The sequence below is a fragment of the Ursus arctos genome, unplaced genomic scaffold (genome assembly GCF_023065955.2).
Source record: "Ursus arctos isolate Adak ecotype North America unplaced genomic scaffold, UrsArc2.0 scaffold_17, whole genome shotgun sequence".
Classification (NCBI taxonomy): Eukaryota; Metazoa; Chordata; class Mammalia; order Carnivora; family Ursidae; genus Ursus; species Ursus arctos.
In genome coordinates this window covers 22,093,316-22,116,197 of record NW_026622841.1, presented here as the reverse complement: position 1 = coordinate 22,116,197, position 22,882 = coordinate 22,093,316, and the positions used below count along the sequence as shown (strand labels likewise).

Here is a 22,882-nt window from a genome sequence, read left to right as displayed (position 1 = left end):
GTGACAAACAGCAGAAAGAAGGTGGGTTGTTGCACTTGTGATCCATACAAAACAACATTTTGGATTGTACATAATTTAAGGAAATGTCTCAAAAACTTTTGAAATACTGTAGTAGCCAGAAGGGCATGCCTTAGGTGGTAGCATAGGAGTGCAGTTTAGAAAAGAGAAATATCACACTGGAATTACTCAATTTCTTCAAAATCACTGAGCAAGAAAAGCAACACTGAACTTTGGTATTGATTTTACACATCCTTTATATAGTACCCTGACTTAAATCCAAGAGCAAAAGTTAAGAGACACTCTTCCTCAATTTTTGATAAACAACTGCATGGTAAACTTAGATGACTTTTCCCTTGGGATTTTACCTGGGAGTAGCCTTTCTAATTTTGTATTTAAAAGAGGGCATGTTTGGCACTTTTATACAGATGTCACCATGTTAGTATTTCTTGGGATCTCAGAGAGATTCATATTCTTTACAGGTGGTACAGCACAGGACAGAGCTCCCTCTGAGCCAGCCTAGGATTTCTCCAGTTTATTTTGTGCATCAGTTTGTGTACAGTCTCATTTGTGTTGGTCTCCATTACCATTCCCCCATCACCATTTCTGGAAGAGTATTGTGAACCTTGGGGTGCCTAGGTAGCTCAGTTGGTTAAGCGTCTGACTCTTGGTTTCAGCTCAAGTCATGATCTCGAGATCCTGGGATCCAGCCCTTGTTTGGCTCTGCACTCAGTGGGGAGTCTGCTTGAGGATTTTATCTCGCCTTCTGCCCCTGCCCCGATCACATTTTTTCTTTCTCTCTTTCTCTCTCTCTCTCTCTCTTTCACTCTCTCAAATAAATCTTTAAAAAAAAATTCTGCGAACCTTGTCTACATGGAATATTAAATCCAGTTCAGAGGCATATTCAAAACACTAGTCTAATGTTTCCACAAATACTTGAACTAGATCCAAAATGCCAAGTTCATTTTCTGAAGAATCTACACAGAAGCCAAAATATAATGTATAATGTTTGTAAACCAGTTTGTTGTCAGATTGTCCAATTAACAATCCTCCTTCTAGGCAGTTGGAAATGTTTTCATCCTTTAGATACCAAATGGAATGTCTCCCTGATGGTTTGCTGTTACATAACTTCACAGGAGGGCTGGTAGAATTTGGAGAGCCCCAGCTTCCCATGGTGAAAATGAGTATTGTCCTCATCACAGAGGAGCTGGGCTGACTGGGTAGGGGCTGGTGTGTGAGCCTCCCCTGGAAATCTTGCCAGCAACCCTTCCCCACCTGCTGTGTTATTAATTTTGTATCCTACAACTTTACTGACTTCATTTATTAGTCCTATTTTTTTTTTGTTTTTGTTTTTGGTAGAGTGTTTAGGGTTTTCTGTGTATTCTGTCCTATCATCTACAAATAGTGACAGTTTTACTTCTTCCTTTCCAAGTTGTTTGCCTTGTCTTTCTTGTCTAATTGCTATGGCTAGTATTTCCAATACTATGTTGAATTAAAGTGGTGAGAGTAGGGATCCTTGTCTTGTTCCTGATCTTAGAGGAAAGGCTTTCAGTTTTTTACCATGGAGTATGATATTAGCTGTGGGTTTGTTGTATATGACCTTTGTTATGTTGAGGTACCTCTCCTCTATACTTACTTTGAGAGTTTTCATCATAAAAGGATGTTGAATTTTGTCAAATACTTAATTTTTTTGCATTTATTGAAATGATCATATGATTTTTATCTTTCATTTTGTTAGTATGGTGTATCATGTTACTTGATATGCAATTCTTGAACCATCCTTGCATCCCTGGAATAAATCCCACTTGATCATGATGTATGATCCTTGTAATGTATTGCTGAAATCAGTTTGTTAATATTTTGTTGAGGATTTTGCATCTGTGTTATCAGAGATACCTATTATTTTCTTAGGCATCCTTGTCTGATTTTGGTGTCAGGGTAATGGTTGCTTCATAAAATGAGTTGAAAAGCATTGCCTACTTTTCAATTTTTTGGAGAAGTTTGATAGATTTGAAATTCTCTTTGAATGTTTGGTAGAATTCACCAGTGAGGTTGATCAGTTCTAGACTTCTGTTTGGAGATTGTTGATTACTGATTCAATCTCCTTACTAATAATTGGTCTATTAAGATTTTCTGTTTCTTTATGATTCAGTCTTGGAAGATTGTAAGTTTCTAGGAATTTTTTCATTTCTTCTAAGTTGTCCAATTTGTTGGACTATCATTGTTAATAGTAGGCTCTTATTTTTTGGAATTTTGTCATACCAGTTGTGACTCCTCTTTGATTTTTTTTTTTTTTCTTATGAGAATGTTTTTTTTTTCCCCTCTTGGTGAATCTAGCTAGAGGTTTGACAGTTTTGTTTGTTCATTAAAAGAACCAGCTTCTTAGCTTCATTGATCTTCTTTATTTACTTTCTTATTTATTTATTTTTTTGGTCTCTATTTTGACTCTGATCTTTATTACTCTTTGGGCTTCATTCTTCTTCTTTTTTTGTTTCTTTAAGGTTAAAGGGATTAAAATTAAAATGTGTATTGGTGTGTTTCTCTTTGGTTTCATCAATTTTGGAACTCTCTGGGTTTCCTGATTCTAGATGTCTGTTTCCTTCCTAGGTTAAGGAAGTTTTCAGCCATTATTTCTTTAAACAAGTTTTCTGCTCCTTTCTTGTCTCCTTCTGGGGCTTTTATATTGCAAATATTCTGCTTGATGTTGTCCCTTAGGTCCCTTAATTTACCTTGATTCTTAAAAAATTGTTTTTCCTTTCTGCTTCTCTGGGTGAGTTCTATTGCTTGTCTTCCAACTCACTGATTTTTCTGCTACATCCAGTCTGCTTTTGAACCCATCTAGTGTATTTTCAGTTTAGTTATTGTATTCTTCAGTCCTGTGATGTCTCTTTGGTACTTTCTTGCATTTTCTATCTCTTTATTGAAGTTCTCAATGTGTTCATTCTTCTCCCAAGATCAGTGACCATCTTTATCACCATTGCTTTGAATTCTCTATCAGGCAAATAACTTAGGAATTTAATTTTTTTTGTATCGTTAAGGTCTTTCTGAGGTTTTGTTTTGTTCTTTCATTTGTAACATATTTCTCTCTCCTCATTTTGCTTGACTCTTTTTGTTTCTTCATATAAGGTGGGGCAGCTACCTCTGTCTTGAAGGAGTGGCTTCAAGTAGATGAAGCTTCTCATTTACCCTGCCCTAGCTCTTGGTTGTCTCTCAAAACCTTTGTGATTGTCTAAACTTCTCAATTTATTTTTGATATATCCTCATTTTTGAGGGTGTGCTGAGAACTTTATGAGGTGACCATTCCAAGGGGAGGAATCTTAGCCCCTAGTTTCAGGCTGATTGGAAATCGAACTCTCAAGCAGCAGCTTTTAAAGTATGTAAATATATATACCATCCTATGGGGCCACAGTTGTAAATACTGCTGGCCTCTAGATTAGGATATCTGGAGATGTATCTTGTGCAACAGTTATAAGAAATTGGGGAAGTGTAGAGACAAGTGTAGAAACTCCTTTCTGTGAAGTCTCATTTCTCATCAAATTGTAGCAAGGCCAAAATGGTATGCAAAGGTTGTTTCTCCCTGGTTATCTTCCCTGGAAGCACTTCCTTAGCCTTTAGATGTATGGGAAACCTGAAGCCTGTCTCTCAGCCTGAAGTTCCAGGCTAGGTAAATAGGCTTTTTCATAGGAAGTCTGGGGTTGTGTTTCAGTCTGTCTATGTAGTGCCCTGGGTATGGAGGCCTGCCAAGAACACTCTTTCCCATTGTTACTTTCCGGTGAAGCTCAGGACTGCCAGCCCCCTTGGCCCCCAGAGCCAGGCAATCAAGGATATCCCTTGTGTGGATTGTGCATGCCTTTTGGCCGTAACAAGGTAGAGGTAGAGGGGCAGGGCTCACTCACTGGCTTCAGAAAGGAAGTGGGAAGAGTCTTGATGGTGTCCTTCTGTGGGCTTCAGGAATGCAGTGAAAGAGTACCTTACTTCTGTACATGCAGCAGCTTTAGGTTGGGGGTGGACAAATGCCATGACTGCTTCCACTCACCAGCCCTAACCAGCTAGCAGGGACTGTTACAACTTCCCATGCTTGTTGACTTTATCTAGGGAGCAAGAGAATGCCATGATGGTTCATACTTGCCTGCCCCAGCCAGGAAGTTGGAGAGTACTGGAACCATACCTGTTCTCTGGTTTCAGCAAGGCAGCAGGATAGTGGTGTAAATGCCTGCCCCCTCCTATTTTAGCAAGGTGGCAGGAAGTGCCATGTCTAAGCTAGCCTGTGCTAGCTGCAAAATTGGCACCGACCAGTGCCTCCGTCTCTGGGGATAATTTCAACCATAACCCATTCCTCCAGTAGATGCTTTTAGATTAGCCAATGCATTTCTTTTACTTATAGCCTAGGTGCTTTACAAACTGCCGTTTTTTTCCTCTGGGGTTAGGGGCAAGTGAAACTGTATACAAGCCCTTCAGAAAGGGAATTTCAGTTTCCTTGAGCACTTTGGATCTCCGGACATCAGCCCTGTTGGTTTTCTAAGCTAGATGTTTTAGGGGCTCATCTTTGTCGTGCAGATCCCAGGGATTGGGGTGCTTGATATGGGGTACCAATACCTTACTTTTCCAGGAGAAATACCAGGCTGTTAAGATTCCTCCCTATTGTGTGTTGCCCCACTGGGGTTGGGGGTTTTTGGTGAGATCATCTCTGTCTCTCCTCCTGGTTTCAATGTGGTCTTTTTATTTTTTGTTGTGGAGAAGCAGTTGACATAATTTTTAGATATTTTTCAAAGGAAAATGATCCATATGTAGCTATAGATTTGGTGTGTCTGTGGGAGGAGATAAGTTCAGGATACTCCTACGCTGCCATCTTCTGGAAAGTATTTTGGTTATGGGTTGACAGCTGACTGATGTGGATACTGGCATCGGCTCTCTGGTGGTGAGATAGTTGACCCAGCAGGCTGTTGTACAATATTAGGTTATCTTCCTGCAGTATTTGTTTCCACCTTTGCACAGCAAGTCAGGGTCCTTATTTGTTTTTATAAAACTTCTGAGTATATAAAGGAAAAAGGAAAGAAAAATTGTGCAATAGAGGTCAAATAGACTTATACCCATGTCTTGGGAGAAAATATCTGGAGTCTTAACTCTAATGCTTAGGATTTAAAAGAGTAACTTTCTGAAAAATACTCAATAAAGATAATGTCTACGCATATTTGGATATTTTTTTTCTCTTTATGACATGATACTTTGCCACTCATACTTTTTAGTCTCTTTTCAAATGCTAGCCTATCAAGTAGGAGGAAAGTAAACTTCTCAATTGGGCAGTATCAAAAGCGTAATGCTTTTCAAAATTTGAAGACTCTAAATAAGATGGTAGCAGTGATTTGAGTAAAATACAGGTAATATCGAGGGAAAGATCGCTTTAGAGAAAAAAAAATTACACATGGCTAAAATGAAAGATTTGGAGTTTCAGGAGGGAAAAAGAGAGTAGCTGCAAAGGAAAAAAATGTCAAACATCGATGTTACTTCTCTTTTTAAATTTGTAAACACTTATTTTTAAAATCGATTTTTGTTACTGAGTTCTATGAATTTTGATAAAGACAAAGGATTGTGTAAATATCCCCAAATCAGGATATCCAAACATTCCTCATCTCCCAAAATTCTGTCCTTGCTTCCCTTTTGAAGTAGAACATTCCCCACAGTCTGACTCTTGGCTATCGCTATTCTGTTCTCCACCTTTATCGATTATATGCTGATAGTATCACTATCCATAAAACAGCCTTTAACAACTAAAGTCTTAAAGAAAATACTTCAAAAATTGAATTTGACTTCAGGTAAATGTTTTTGCAGAGATGTATTATAGAATGAGAAATTTAAAAAGCTTTCAAGCATAAAACACCTGAAATTCTAAGGTAGAAGTTGAATAAATGTGAATTTGTGGCAAAAAAAAAATTCTGACTATTAAGGCTCGTTCATGCCAACTTACATGAAAAACTTCAGGCATCAACTTAAAAATGGGACATGGTGCATAGTAATTCAAAATTATTTTTGAGGAAAAGTGAACAAAATGTTGAGGACCAAATAAAAGATTGGTCCTTCTTTGAAGAATTGCTTCATCAGTCTCCCCTCCAAACTAAGATCCTTCTGTTTTCCTTCCCTCCTACCCAGTATTTCTCCTCTTAAGAAGTTTAATCACTTGTAATTAGATATTCATTTAATAATTAATATCTGTCTTCCATGGATGTTCAGATATATTGTTTTACCAATCCAGTTTCTAGATTTAGGACTAAACCTGGGATCCTTGAGGGCAAGGATCGCATTTTTATATTCCCAGGGCCTGGTACAGTGCCTAACATATAGTAATTTGCAGTAAGTGTTTCGTTAGATGATGAATGAAGTTGGGAGAGGAGGATGTTATGAATTCCTTAAGTAGTCAAGGGAGAGCCTTGTGGGCACCGTGGTGGAGTTGGATAACTGTCCACTAAAATTTCATGCTCATCTTTTCATAACTTGGAGTTTTTGTGAGGGGCAGTGACCCCTCCTGGGACTCCATTTCCCAGATCCATTGCCAAGGGGATGTGGACAGGAAGACGTGTATAATTTCTGGGCCTGCTTTTGTTTTGAATGAAATCATCATGCCTTCTCTTTTCTCCTTCTCCTTCCACTGATGAGATGGAGAGGTCTCCCAGGCCCCAGAAGATGGTATATACATGAAATATAAACATTTGTAGCATTGAGCCTTTGAAAATTAGAGCAGCTAGCCTAAGCACAAAAGCCCAGTGTTTTTACTGCCTAAGGGAAGACCAGATCATGTCTGTTTGAAAGTAACAGACATACACACTTGCCTCAGCAGCAGTGATGATAAAGACAATAAACGAGGATTGGGATAGCCAAATCTTCAGTGAATAAATGAATAAGGTTTAGTGGCTTAGATTCTTAAACATTTCAACTAGGAGCTCTATCAAAAGAGTAGATTGGAATGAACAAAACAAAAAACATAAGCAACACAAAACAACTAGCCTGAACAGTCAGAATCCAAACTATGGTGTTCCTGAGGGAAAATAGTCAAAAGAAGAAGAAACACCAAGATAGCCTTTAAATTTGTTAAAAAGAAGTAGGCAGTGATTGTCAGTGAGGACTTTGTGGCTCAGAAGTAGGGAGCAAGGGGCAGACCAGACAGTATTGTTGAAAGTCTGAATGAACATTTCTCCTGTGTTGATTAAACACTGTGAAGGCCATATTTCCACTGCTCAACACATGCTTCCAGGAGTTGGGGAGCATGTCTAAATGCAACATTGAAAGTTCCCTTCCTTCCTTTTCTTCCTTCCTTCATTTAAAGTAGGAATTGAGTAAAGAAAAAAATTTCAATTGGGCATTTAAGAGCTGAGAGCATCTTTCTGGCTCAGAAGAATAATGGTCCATTCCATATACTTTGAAAAATTGAGCCAGGGGAATGAAAATGATTTCCACATTCTTCCATATTTCTTCTAGTTGGTCAAGAAACAACTATCTACAATGGGCAAAGTGCTGTGGGCAATGACACAGTTTGTCCTTAGTGAGCTCATAATACATGTGTGTTGGGTGGGGGATCCAGGTAGAGGGGAAGACAGGTCTGAGCACAGAGAGTTAAGTGATGCAGCCATCTAGGACAGCTCTGTGACTTTATGGAAAAACAGTCTCAGGAGAATTGTTTTGTCTGAGAAAGAGGGTCAGGACTAACTGGCTTGAAGGCAACTTACAAATGCCCCTGGGAAGCTGACATCTTAGCCACCTGGGATTACAAAAGCAGTGAAATGGATTTTCCTGCAAAAGTATGGCTGATTATAAGGGTATGAGCAATAGAAAGAGTTGCTGCAGGTCTAGGTTTGCTAAGTATAGATGAAGCTGACAGCTTCAATTCATGCCCCTGGAAAACGAATTGAGGGCTGAACGTCACTGCTGAGCTCTGGGAGATAGCTTAGTTGGTTTTCATGAACCATGTCCCTGTAAATATTGTGAAGCACAACATTGGGTCAGGGTGACATGCTTCATTTGCTACGTGTTTCTTTGCTCATTGCTTTCCGATATTTGGAAACATAAAGCAAATTGTATCCTGTTTCACCAAGAAAGAAAACAAACATCATTGCATAACTGGATAAGGGGCATGTGTGAGGAGGAGGAATTTTTTTACTTCAGCAGAAGGATCTGGTCAGGATAATTGTTGACTATTGTTAGGTCGAGGGGTCCACCAAAACCCAGATTTAGTCATCACATTTTCCCAATTTTCTCTGTTTCTTTGCCTTTTTTTTTTTTAAAGGGTCTTTTCTTTAAATTATCTAATCCATGTCATATGTAATCATCATGCCTGAAATTCAATGTATGTTAATTAAATGCCTTGAGAGAGAAAAATTAGGTCCATAGGGAACTCAGAAAAAAAATAATTCTGAATGAGAGTGATCAGCTGAGACTTTAAGGAAAAGATAGTAATTGATCTTGACTTTGGAAAATAGGAATTGAAAAAAAAAAACTTTGTAAAACGTACATACAGAAACATGCACAAAACTTAAGTGTACAGGTAGATGAGTTATTTTGTAGAAGTAGAAGTAAAACCTTTTGAGAACGCTGAAGTCATCATGCCTCCTTCCAGTCCGTCCCTCCTTCCTCCCTGAGAGTAACCATTACCCTGACATTTAACACCACAGACAAGTTTCATCCATACTTGAACTTTATATAAAAGTATAATCACACAGTATGTATTCCTCCATGTTGGGCTTTTTTGTTTTAACATTTTGTTTCTGAATATTGTTGCATATTGTAGCTTTTCATTAATTTTCATTGTTCTGTGGTATTCCCTTTGATGTATATATTGCACTTATGTATCTGAATGTTGATGTAAGTTTGTTTCCACTTACATTTAGTTCTTACAAATAATGGTGCTAAGAATATTTCTTTTACATGCTTTTTGATGCACAGGTATATACATTTTTCTTGAGTATATATCTGAGAATGAAATGGTTGGGACATAGAGTATGCATATGATTAATTCCATTTGGTATGTCAAGCTGTTTTCCAGAGTAGTTATTGAATAGATTTAACAACAACAAACTAGGGAAGAGAATTAAAGACAAAAAATTTCATGGTGAGGAAGCAGAGCTATGAAACAGCCTGTCATGTTCTAGGACCAGGAGTGTGTTAGAGTTTTGAGTGTTATCAGGGTTACACTAATAGATAAGTCACACATAGGGAGGGAGAAGAATATGGAAAGCTTGGATACCTTCCTTGGAAACTGGAACTTTATTATAAGTAATGGGAAGTCCTCAAAGAAGCTGAGGTAGGAGAGTGACAAGATCAATTCTGTGCTTTAGGAAGACGAACCTGTATGGACTGGCTGCAGGGTAAGGTGGAAGATGAGATTCTGACTTAGGATATTGAGGATGGAAATCAGGAGCTATCTAGGAGATAGAATAGCTGAAGTTCCTATGAGTAAGTGCTATCTCTTTTGCAACTCAGGGCCCTTTTTCTGACTTCTGGAACTCTGAAATTGCTGAGGTGTTTTCTTTTCTTTTCTTTCTTTTTTTCTTCTTCTTCTTTTTTTTTTTTTTTGTTTTTGCTTTACCTTTCCCTTCTTTTTAACAGCTGTTGCTCTGTTCTTCTGTTAGTGTTCCTTAGTTTACTCTTAGTAAGATTTTTATTCTAATAATATGAGCTACATTGGTTTTAAGTAGAGATGAGGTGGGAGTAAAAACAGCTAAGGACGGATAATTGTATATCTGTAAGGAATGTTAGGTATAAGCAAGAGGTTACCCAGGAGCCTTTGAGTTTAAATAGTACTTTGTAAAAAAATGCTGTCAAAGAGACGCTGAAAGACTTTATGATTTCTAGTCCACACACCTAAATATTGGGAAAAGCCCTGTCAATATGTAGTACTCTGTTTATAATTTAAATAGGAAAGGCTTCAAAGCCTAAGAATAATTTGAAACCATATTATCCATTGATCACCAGAAGACCAATTTAATCTGATTGTTTTATGATGGTATTAGCACACTGTTAAGGGGACCAGATGGGTCAACAAAGAAGTACATGATTATGTGGCAAAGAATGAATTCTGTCAATCAGTTTTTTTCTAGCAGCAGAGCAAAATACATTAACACCACTCCCCCTTCCCCCCAACCCCCCATGTCAAAGGCTTGACATTACCCCTGTTTTTCAACACAAATCTGCCATCATTTAATAGCTTTGGGGTTTGGGCTCAATTAGTTTCAATCTTTGTGGTATGAGCCTGAAACCTAGGCAGAGGCAATCACAATAAATATTTGGTAGACTCCAGAAGAATAATTGTATTCCCTAGCTACAAGCAATTAAGCACTAGATGTATTCCTTGTAAACCTTTGCAAATGCAATGAAAAACATGTTTTAAAAGACAAATAATTAAATGGCTTCTTTCCTTTGTTGGCATTTAGGTAAAAGAAAATTAAAGCTTGTTGTTTTACTTAGGAGGGAAAGATATTTTCTGCTGTAAAAATTATGATAGTTTGTATATAACCTGCTGATAATCTTTCAGAAATCAAGAGAATAGGATAGATGCCAGAAAAAAGATGGGCAACGGTCCCAAATTTCAAGAGGATAAAAAGAATGGCTTTCACAAACTGCTGGGGAGAAGCTTAATTTCAGTTCCCTCCTATCTTCTAGAATGCAGTATTAAGAACGTTAGATTTGGAAATACTGTCTGATCCTCTCCCAACACAGTAACCCCTTCTGCAACATCAAAAATTTACCCATTATTTATATAGAAAAAAATGACAGAATTTAAAGTTGTGTGGTCATTAGGACCTTGTAAAATGAGAAGGCTTTGACATATACCTAATGAAAGAAGACATTGTGTCACACTTTCTTGAAATTTTATATATGGATTTAAAGTAGGAGAGGGAGTAGACATTTAAAGAATCCCTTTAATATTATTTTCACCTAACAACAGTTCTGTGAAATAGATAATTACAGCATAAAGTAAGAAAAAAAAAGCTTCAAGAGATCATTTAATTCCTCCAAGATCATTTAAATAGTAAATGGTGAAAAATAGATCCATTTGATTTTTTTTCTCTGATATCTCTGTATTGGTATTATTCCCTCTGCACTGGACTCAGACCTGTGTCTAATGCAACAATTATCCAATTATGACATGTGTCTTCTGCATGAATAACTCTTATGATGGGGAGCTCATTACCTATGATTTTACAGCTTTTTCTTTGCATTGGTTTTTCTTTAACTTATCTGATTGCTTTTCACAAATTCCTTTTGGTTTTAATCTTCAGCCTATTTCACAGATGCGTTCCTTCCTTAGTACACCTTCTTTCAGTCAACATACACTCCTTGGAGTATTGTGATACATACATGGCTTCATCTAACACCTGTATATCAATGATCCCCACATTTAAATCTGGGATCTGGATGGGTTTTCTGAGGTTAATGTATATCATATAGAATCATGTGGGCATGATATCGGATCATGAAAGTCCACTCCATCATTTGGCTAACAATCTGCCTACAAACAATTTCCCCAACTTCAAGTCTGTTACACTTTCTGTTATTCCACTCTGATCTCTTTCTACCCATATGCTCAAGTCAGAAACACAGTGGTTATTTGTCATTTCTGTCTGCCTTTCCTCCCCACATCTACTTGATCATTAATTCCCATTTTTCTTTAAGATTTTATTTATTTGTCAGAGAGAGGGAGAGAGTGTGCACAAGCAGGAGAAGCAGCAGGCAGAGGGAGATGCAGGCTCCCCGCTGAGCAGGTAGCCTGATATGGGACTCGATCCCAGGACCCCTGGGATCGTGACCTGAGCCAAAGGCAGACACTTAACCAACTGAACCACCAGGCATCCCAATACCTGTTTATTATTGCTGAAATGTTCACATCTCTTCCCTTCTCTCCACTTCCACTGTCCCCAATTCAAACCCACCTCACAGTTTGCTAAAATCACTGCTCAGCCTTAGAAATTTTCTTGTTCTACAGCAGCACCTTTCTATGGTGGTCAGAATGGTTTGTGTAAAACATGGACCTTACTATGTCCCTTTCCTTTCTAAACATTTTCCGCATTTCTGTCTTCAGAATAAAATGTCTTAGCATGAGATAAAAGAACATTCTTCTAATTGAGCCACTTCATTTTCCTATTCTCTTTATTACCCATTGGGCATAGGTATTGGAGATAATGTCCTAGTAGCTGAGTATTGGATATTCCTCAAAAGGAAAGCATATCTGAATTCCTTGGAAAACTTAAAAAAAAAATTAGACCTCTGGGTCTCATCCTAGACTGACAGAATTAAAGAACTTTGTCTTCGAGTCTGTAGTTTAACAAGTATCCCAGGTGATTCTGGTACAAGTTTGTACTTGGGAACCACAGTTGCAATAGATAAGAGGAAAATGATCTCTTTTAATGACCTTACAGTGTGTTAGGGGGGGTTAACACCAGCATACTTGTAACAACGAGGACATAAAATGAGGCAGACATTAAAAGACATGAGGATATAAGGAGTAGATTAGAATTTTGCTGTTGGAAATCAAAGGCATTTGGAGAGTACCAGAAGCCCTATTTTTTTTTTTTATCAAGAAAGACTGTGAAAATTAGGTCTTGGTTCAGTTTCTTTGGGCTACGCTCTCTGCTCTGACTTAAGTCAGGAGAATGTGTATTCCTCAGATTTGTTCTTTTAACATTACTTAACCACTTGCAGAATTATATTCAGCCCTTCAAGGGAAAAGCATACTAAGGTGTTCAAAAGTAATTTCTCAGCCGAGAAGTGAGAGCTGATGGCCATAAGGTCAGCTGGCAGGAGGAGATTGGGGTGATAGACGTATGAGATGTGTCTCTTTCCTGGGCTGCTGGCTCTCAGAGATGGCGTGAGAGTAAGTAAACCTCCAAATCCATCAATTCTCTTATAGTCATCCACACACTAGGCTGTTCACATCTCCATGTCCTCAATCAATCATGCTAGTATTTCCCACGCACCTCCTTGTTCTTGCCTGTCATTCAAGGTGTACCCTGAAAACCACTGTCCATTCCAGCTCATACTGATTTTTTTAGGATCAGAATGAGCAACCATTGCCATTCAGAGTCATTGGCATCATCCCTTTTTCCTCTTAACCTTCATGAAGCTCTTAGTTGACAGCAAGCATTGGGTGAAACATTTACATAAAATATCTAATTGTCATGATAATCTTCTACACTCAGTATTTTTATCTTCATTTTACAGTTGAAGGCTTAGAGAAATACGATCAATGGTCCAGTCACAGAGCCAGTAAGTGGCAGAGTAGGGATTGGAACCCACGTCTCCGTGATCTCAAGTCCAGGACAGCTTCTTCATAATTATTTCGTATGTGTCATTTTGCTCTTCCTCCTCCAGGTCATTTTAAACTCCCCAGAGGAGATCTTTGAACAGGAGTCCCTGTGATGATGACTGTTCTTTTACAGATTCATTCTCCAGTATTCCTCTGCTTACCTCTGTGTCCCTGGAAGCTGGTTTCTGTGAACTTGCATGATCCAGAACTCCCTTGACCTCTGCTTCCTTCTGATTGGGCTTGGCCAATAGGACTCAGGAAAATGGAGATAGGACACTGGGAGGAGTGGTAGGCCAGGTTATTTCTTCCATGCTTCATTTTTGCTTTGGGCCAACCTTGTCAGTCACTGCATCCCTCCACTACTCAAATTTTCAACTGGTGTCCCTCCTCCACGGTTTTAATTCTAATGGTCCCTAGACTTTCCTTCTTCCCTGTTCCTTTGTCTTTACAAGCAGCTCTCCACTGTTGCTAGTTTCTGAGTGTCTCATTCCCTTGGTTTGTTCCTTTCCCCCACACCCCAATTATTAATTGTTTCTGCATGAACCACCTGGGGTTCATTCTGCTTCCTGCCAGGACACTACCTGATAGGATTAGCATACTTGAGTTTATGCTTAGCTCTGCCACTAACAAGCCTTGCTTTTCCTTGTGGATCTAGTTATATAAATCTAATTCCATAATGAGATCAGTATTTCCTGGATACCCCACAGATGTCTCAAACATTACTAAACCTGCAGGAATATATTTTTCACCCTATATATCCTGTGCTGGTAACTGAGTCACTTTAGCTGGAAGTCATTTTAACCTCCTCTTGCTCATTTATTCCAGAGCCAACATCACCACATTCCTTAGTCTACACCCTTAATATAGTTCAAACCCACCTCCTCCTCTCTTTGCCTGATGCTGCTGATTCTGTTTAGACTCTCAATGTCTGTCATTTGGACAATTAAATTGCAACAGCTTTTTAATTGGTTTCTTCAGTTCTGGTCTTGCACATCAACACTGCTGCCAGATTGAGCTTTCTTTTTAATTGAAAAAGTAAGTAGACGCTTGTTGGGAAAATTCAAATAATATATTTATAAAGTTAAAAGTCCCCTCTCATCACCCCAAAACCATTCCATGGTGGTAACGACTGGGGTTGTTTTGAACATGTTCCTTTTTCCTGTGCATATAAACCACACGCAAACACCTATAGGTTTGTTTGTAACATTGGTATGCTGGATGTGCAGTTTAGCAATTTAAAATACCATACAAGATTTAGCTTTTAAAAACGAAAATCAGTGATATTATCTCATCATATTGTCTCCTCTCCCCCTTAAAACTCTTCACTGGGTTCCTTATTTTTAAGATCAAGTCCAGTTGCTTTCATATGGCAGCTCATGGCCTCCCATGGTGAATCCTTGTGAGAGTCTCCCCCTTCATCTCTTCGCCTGTTCTCCTTGTGGTCCACCCACATTGAAGTGCTAACTGCTCCCTAAAACACCTAAGCGCTTGATGCCCTCATTTCCTTTCTGTGTACTTCTCCATTTACACAAATCTGTGAATGTCTCTTTGCCTAGTAGATATTAAGCCCCTCAAGAAAACAGCATGGAGGCCAGTTAACAGTTCCTGGCTTTTGAAACCTCCAGAAAGTATAGAGATTCTCTGCGTAAGAGTTTAATTTTTTATTGCCATCATCCATTTCTTTGATTTCTCAGTTTTGAGTCATAAACTAGTTAGTGGAAGTAAGGTAAACTGTGTTTGGAAAGGTGTGCCCTGGATGTCATGCCCCATTCCCTAAATGTTTCCACTGCTGTAAATTTGTTTAAAAATATCTGATTGCAGAAGTCTTAGTAATTATCTATAACCTAGATACCAGAAATTAATATAACTAATTAGAATATCATACTTTAATTATCCCTTAAAATTCTGATATAAAATAGGTTTTTATGCTTAGAAATTTTGATCTTTCTTGTGTCTTAAACGTATACAATAGAAAACAGTAAGATAGGTAGACACAAATTAAAACTATTAGTATTTATACATGTCATAAATATAAACTCAGGTGACAAATAGAAGTGTGGACATACACAAATTGTTCCTCTTAAAATAGTCTTGAAAAATTTGATTTGCAAGAATGTATACATTTCTGCTTTTTAAAAAATAAAGACATGAACAGATATTTCTCCAAAGAAGACATAGAAATGGCCAAAAGACACATGAAAAGATGCTCAATATCACTCATCATCAGGAAATACCAATCAAAGCCACAATGAGGTACCACTTCACAACAGTCAGGATGGCTAAAATTAGCAACTGAGGAAATGACAGTTGTTGGAGAGGATGCAGAGGAAGGGGAACCCTCTTTCACTGTTGGTGGGAATACAAACTGGTGCAGCCACTTTGGAAAACAGTATGGAGGTTCCTCAAAAAGTTAAAAATAGAGCTACCCTACAACCCAGCAATTGCACTACTAGGTATTTATCCAAAAGATACAAACATAGTGATTCAAGGGGCACATGTACCTCAATGTTTATAGCAGCAATGTTCACAGTAGCCAAATGGAAAGAGCCCAGATATCCACTGACAGATGAATAGAAAAAGCTGATGTGGGGTGTGTGTATGTGCATATATATATGCGCGCGTGCACACACACACACAAACATGCACACACGAATATCAAAAAGCTATCAAAAAGAATGAAATCTTGCCATTTACAATAATGTGAATGGAACTAGAAGGTCTATGCTAAATGAAATAAGTCAGAGAAAGAAAAATACCATATGACTTCACTCCTATGTGGAATTTAAGAAACAAAACAGATGAACATATGTGAAGGGAAGGAAAAATAAGATAAAAACAGAGGAGGCAAACCATAAGAGACTCTTAACTATAGGGAATAATCTGAAGGTTGCTGGAGGGGAGGTAAGTGGAGGGATGGAGTAACTGGGTGATGGGCATTAAGGAGGGCGCTTGATGTAATGAGCACTGGTTATAGTATAAGCCCGATGAATCACTAAAATCTACCCCTGAAACTGATAATACACTATATATTAACTAAATTGAATTTATTTTTTTAAAAGAGTTATTTATCTATTTGAGAGAGAGAGAATGTGTGTGAGCAGGGGGAGGGGCAGAGGGAGAGAAGGGGAGAGAGAGAGAGAGAGAGAAGCAGACTCCCAGCTGAGTACAGAGCCTGACGCAGAGCTTGGTCTAAGAGCCCTGAGATCATGACTTGAGCCAAAATCAAAAGTTGGATGCTTAACTAACTGAGCCATCCAGGTACCCCCTATATTGAATTTAAATAAAAAATTAAAACAAGAAAACAAAGGATAGGGATAACTGGTGAGCTGATCTTCTAAGTCTAAATTTTCTTATTTTGGAAGTGATAAGATGGTTGGAAGGTCAGTTTGGTGAAACTGTCTATCACTCATACCTTACTAATTGTGGGAGTACTATGGGATGTTATGACGAGGGTTTAAATTATTTTTATAAATTTTACCTTATAAGGGAATATGTCTGATTTGGTTCAGAGAGTACATAATATGAGCATGATTAATAGTTGAACACAGGCTAATAGTAGTCTCTATTGATACTTACAGTTGAGTTCTTTAAATGAAAACTGTCCAAGGGATATTTGTAGAAATCCTCACTTTCTAGGAATTTCTGGTTGAGAATAGGGACAGTATAAATGTAACCTCCAAATACTTAACATTAGAAAGAATTTAGTATTTACAGTCCACTTTCTAGAATGTTTTATAGTAATAACACTTCAAAAGCCATTGTAATCTGTGAAACTTTCCTTAGTGAGATGCACTTATTAGATCTTGGGTATACTCAGGATGTGTTTCTCCTGGTTGGCAGAAGGGAATTGATGAGACCACTGCTATTGCACTGTTCAGTCCTTGAAGGTATTGGAGACATTCTCTGTGGTTCACAACGCTGATCAAATTGGGAGCGAAAATAGCCCTGAAGAATTAGCTTGTGAGCTGTGGTCGACAACTAATATATCTGTCTACTCAGACTCTTGAACGTTTTACATTTGATTTCATATAGTTTCAAGTCCTTACGTGCTAAGGGATATACGGATAATAAAATGAATAAATGATATTGGTCAGATAGCAGTTAATCTTTAGGGGTGAATGAACTCTGACCTCACAGAGAAAGGTGTAGGGGAAGCTTTCTAGACAGCAGAAGCAGCATGACTGAAGTTAGAGTGTGACATTACTCTGACTTAAAATTATCTAGTATGATCACCACAATTACCTGGGAAGAGCAAGGAAGATGGAGACAAAGTTGAGGAGACTTGGATTCTTGCCCTATTGCTCCATTAACTATGTAAACCCTGTTCCCTAGGCCTTGTATGGATGAACCGTATGTATATGTATGCATATGCGTGTGTACATGTATTAGGGTTTGGAATTAAGGAGTTCAACCATTCCATCTCTAAGGTTTCTTTCAGCTCTCACTTCTAGGAACAATATTACATGAATTAAAATCTGTTCAGGATCTCATAGAATTGATGGTGACCATAGTAATGGTTCATGTAATAGTTAATGGTTAACAATTGTGCCTGGGGAGAGGAGCCATCCCAGTGGTCTATAGACAATAGTGACTAGATGGCCATCACATCTCAGATTTCAAAAATACTCAGTGTTTTCTGCTCAGCAGGGCTAGTAAATGTATGTTTGGTTAGTTTTGGCATCCATGCGTGGTTGCTTCCCCCCTGGAGGCTATATGAATTTCTCTTTATGATGTGATTTTGTATGGACTCTGAAGTTAGGATAAAGTGAAGAAAGGGAAATCTGCACGTTCTGGATTATTTTCTGCTGAGCCTGGTCTTGATTTCTTTGTATATTATCAACACAGAGCATCTTCAGCCAAAAGATGCTAAGTCAAGGTAAAGGAGCCTCTGGAGTAGTGCACTCATATTTTATCCATGACTTGTCCCACTCTAAACTTTCATCAATGTCTTATAAATTTATGGTAGAAAATATGCTTATTATACTTCAAATGAAAAAAAATGAAGATTACCAACATTATATATTCACTTACTCCTCTATGTTTACTCCACATCACTCAGACCACTTGCTATTAGCTGGCCATGCAACTGTTTTCAGCCAATGGACTGTGAGGAATATGTTTATGAGGTGGTTCTCTAGTTCTCTTGTATACTACTACAGTGATTGTGGATGCTTGAGGTTTTACATAATCCAGCCTGGATCCCTGAATGACTGTGTAGAGTAGAGCTCCTTGCTAGCCATGTTGGATAAACGGGAGCAGGACATAAACCTTATTGTATGAAGTCACGGAGATTTTAGGGTTGCGTAGTTTCTGTAGGCTAGACTGTCCTGACTAAAACACATAAGTAAAATAATTAATATTGCAAATGATCCCTAAAGTTCAAAACACATGCAGGCCAAAGTTATTCAGAATGAGTAAGGGATGGCTTGATAGTAGCTCATATAAAAGGTTATGGGAGAGGGGGATGATTAAAATAAATTACAGCATACCTGTGGTATTCAAATATTTAAGAAGTCATCATAGAGGGATCAGCTTGTTCTGGGTTACTGTAGAGGGCAGAAACAAGGTCAATTTGAAAAAAATTAAGAGAGATTCATGGACTCGCTATTACAAGCTATTTTATCAGTTTGAGCTCTTCATAAGTGGATAAAGATACCTTTGAAATTGCAAGCTTACGAATAGTTGAAGTAGTCATGCTGAGGCCAGAAGCCCAAGAATCAGAAATTCTCTGTGATGAATTTGTTCACCACATAAAATTTGGTCTATAAAATCCTCCCAGGGTTAAGATTCTATTATCTTTTTACATCATTAATGATCAGAATATCAGTACATGTGTTTTGAGATAGGATATGTTTTATCATTTACCCAGGAAGAGACTTGGCTTATAATAACTTATCTACAATTTTGTGCATCTCTTTGTGATGAGGGTATGGATGCTGCCAGAAAACAAAATTGCATCAATGATGATTTGGCTAGACTAAGTTGGATGAGATCAGGAAATTAGAGCAGGTGTTCCCAAGTTTGGTCCAAAGTGCTGGCTGATGAATAAACATCATCTGAGTATTTTAATAAAAATACTGATTCATAGGTTTTGCCCCTTGAAAGTTTAATTTATAGGTTGGGTGTGGCGGTCTGGGAATATGTATTTAAGTTCTCCTGGTTATTCTGATGGGCACTATGATTGGGACTGGTGCTCTATAGAATTTACTTCTCTGCTTTTTTGGGTGTTTTATTCTTCTAGGTTTGTCTTACTCATTTCATAGAAAAGATTTCTTTTCAAATGCCCTGCTGAACAAAGGGAAAGGGGATTTCTCCATACAGTAGTCCATGTGTATATGAAGGGAAATGTAAACTCACTGGAGCTATGAACAATGGTGGCAGAAGCAGCCATATCGGCTCCAGAATTTGGGTTGAGAGGGAGTCACAAAGGATGAGAATCAGAACCTATTGTGGCCACCAGACTCCTCATCTTGTCACCATTTCCGTAGCATGTTGGGACAAACATAGGAACTCCCTTGGTTGGCAACCAGAGGGATTGGAAGCTGTGTAGTCTATCATATTTTTCCAGCACAAATTGGGGGAGTCAGTTGGAAGTGGCCACAGTCAGGCAATTGAGCCTAGGTTGCATTTCCATGGTATCAATCAGAGATCTCAGTTGTCTCTTAATCTTGTGGCTCTTATGGCATCTGGCTGTAACCAAGATCAGAGCTGCCTGAGGCAGCATAGCAGAGGATGAGCTTCTGAGGGAAGGCCTGGCAAGATTCCCTCTCAGGAGAGAGGATAATCGGACCCTAGGTCTGTGCAAGGAGCCCTTAGCAGAGTGAATAGTGATGCTTAATTGAGACCCCTTCTCAAGCTTCCTCCTCAACCTGCCCTCTATGCAAAAATTGGCTGCATTCACTATGTACACTAAGTCTCTCCATGACAGTGTCTTTTCCCTGGATGGTAATTATTTTTTAACCGGTTGAAATAACTACATAGTCATTTGTGTCTGGGGCTAAGTGTCCTGGCCTATTTTCAGTACATCTCTTTCTCTTCCTATAATTGTCACAGTCTTTAATGAGGCTTGAAACACTCAGTTTCCTGACCTCTGTCTCTAAGACTTTGATGTTGGTTGTCTGACAAGACAGTTTGCACCCCCGAGAATGAAAGATAAAATTCTGGTGACTGCTACCTGCCCCCAAATATTTTCTGTAAGTTCTAACACTGCTATTACATTTGCTTCAGCTGATACTCTGTCCTTTGGATCCTTGTTGTAGCCCATCGTCTGTTCCGAAGTTTTAGTTAACTGATCTCTTTGGGAGGATGAATCAAAGCCCTCAAGTAAATTTAAAAAGTTGGAAATTTAACACTAGTTCAGCAACCAAGAATCTCTCTATAAGTTGAAAACCAGCTATAGATACACCTCACTTATTTAAATCCTGCAGCCTGAACTATTACGATCTCCTTCTCTGTGTGTGTTTCCATTTTCACATACTTTCAGTGCCTAGCACAAAGCTTCGCACGTGGAAAAGGCTTAACTAAGTGAAATAGTAAGAAGTTGGTATGGCCAAGGTCAAAGAGATTACTGCCTGTGTTCTCCTCTATGATTTTGATGGTTTCCTGTCTCACATTTATGTCTTTCATCCATTTTGAGTTTCTTTGTGTATGGTGTAAGAAAACGGTCCAGTTTCATTCTTCTGCATGTTGCTGTCCAGGTTTCTCAACACCATTTGTTGAAAAGACTTTTTCCCATTGGATATTCTTTCCCACTTTGTCAGAGATTAGTTGACCGTAGGGTTGTGGGTCCACTTCTGGGTTCTCTATTCTGTTCCATTGATCTATATGTCTGTTTTTGTGCTAGTACTATACTGTCTTGATGATTATAGCTTTGTAATATAGCTTGAAATACAGAATTGTGATGCCTCCAGCTTTGTTTTTCTTTTTCAGAATTGTTTTGGATATTCAGGGTCTTTTGTGGCTCCATACAAATTTTAGATTGTTTGTTCTAGCTCTGTGAAAAATGCTGGTGGTATTTTGATGGGGATTGCATTAAATATGTAGATTGCTCTCTGTTGTGTAGACATTTTAATGATGTTTGTTCTTCCTATCCATGAGCATGGAATGCTTTTCCATTTTTTTGTGTCCTCTTCAATTTCTTTCATAAGTGTTCTGTAGTTTTCAGAGTACAGAACTTTTACCTCTTTAGTTAGGTTTATTCCCAGGTATTTTATTGTTTTTGGTTCGATTGCAAATGGGATCAATTCCTTGATTTCTTTTTCTGCTTTGTTATTGGTGTACAGAAATGGAAAAGATTTCTACACATTGATTTTGTATCCAGCAACTTTGCTGAATTCATGTATTGCAGCAATTTTTTGGTGGAGTCTTTAGGGTTTTCTACATAGAGTATCATGTTGTCTGCAAACAGTGAAACTTTGACTTCTCCTTGCCAATTTGGATGCCTTTTACTTCTTTTTGTTGTCTGATTGCTGAGGCTAAGACTTCCAGTACTATGTGGAGAAAGGGGAACCCTCTCTCACTCTTGGTGGGGATGCCAACTGGTACAGCCACTCTGGCGAATGGTTCAGAGATTCCTCGAAAAGTTAAAAATAGAATTACCCTATGATTATACTAGTAGGTATTTACCCAAAGGATACAAAAATACAGATTTGAAGGGACAAATGCACCCTGATGTTTATGCAGTATTATCAACAATCCCAAACTATAGAGAGAGCCCAAATGTCCAACAACTGATGAAGGGATAAAGAAGATGTGATGTGTGTGTGTGTGTGTGTGTGTGTGTGTGTGTGTGTGTAGAGAGAGAGAGAGAGAATCTCCACAAGCATACATATACACACAATGGACTATTACTCAGTCACCAAAAAGAATGAAATCTTCCCATTTACAACGATGTGGATGGAGCTAGAGTGTACTATGGTAAGTGAAATAAGTCAGTCAGAGAAAGATAAATACTATATGATGTCATTCATATGTGGAATTTAAGAAAGAAAGCAAATGAACATAATGCAAAGGGGGAAAAAAAGGAGAGAGGGAAATAAGCCATAAATGATTCCTAATGTTAGAGAACAAACTGAAGGTTGATAAAGGGAGGGAGGTAGGTGGGGGATGAGCTAGATAGATGATGGGTATTAAAGAGGGCGTTTTTATGATCAGCCCTGGGTGTTGTGTGTAAGTGATGGATCACTGAATTCTACTCCAGAATCCAATATTGTACTGTATGTTAACAAATTTTAAACAAAAATGAAAAATAAGTCATATAAGAGATAAATGAAGTATTACTATAATAAGTAATATCTCTTAGCTACTGTGCATGCCATATGTTGAGGGTAGATACATTGAAAAGTAAATTTAAGGTCTTGACTTTTGAGGAGATTGTAAAATATAGTAAAGCCCTGATTAGCCATACTCCAGGTTCTAAAAATCATATTAACTATTTTTTCTTTTATTGCATGGGAAAGAGACCTGTCATATGAAAACAAATTGGTATCATAAATTTATTTTTTAAAAGGAAAGAAGAAGAGCAGTAGTTCCTCTTGATTTCTTGAGATTTGTCATGGACTCAGCTTTCAGTCTGTCCAGTGTGAGGCAATGATA

At 38.2% G+C, this 22,882-nt stretch overlaps 1 pseudogene; it reads right to left on the bottom strand.

Moving 5' to 3' along the window:
* Positions 1-361: 361 nt before the first annotated feature.
* On the bottom strand, positions 362-13,053 carry LOC113253151 (AP-3 complex subunit sigma-1-like; annotated as a pseudogene).
* Positions 13,054-22,882: the final 9,829 nt, after the last annotated feature.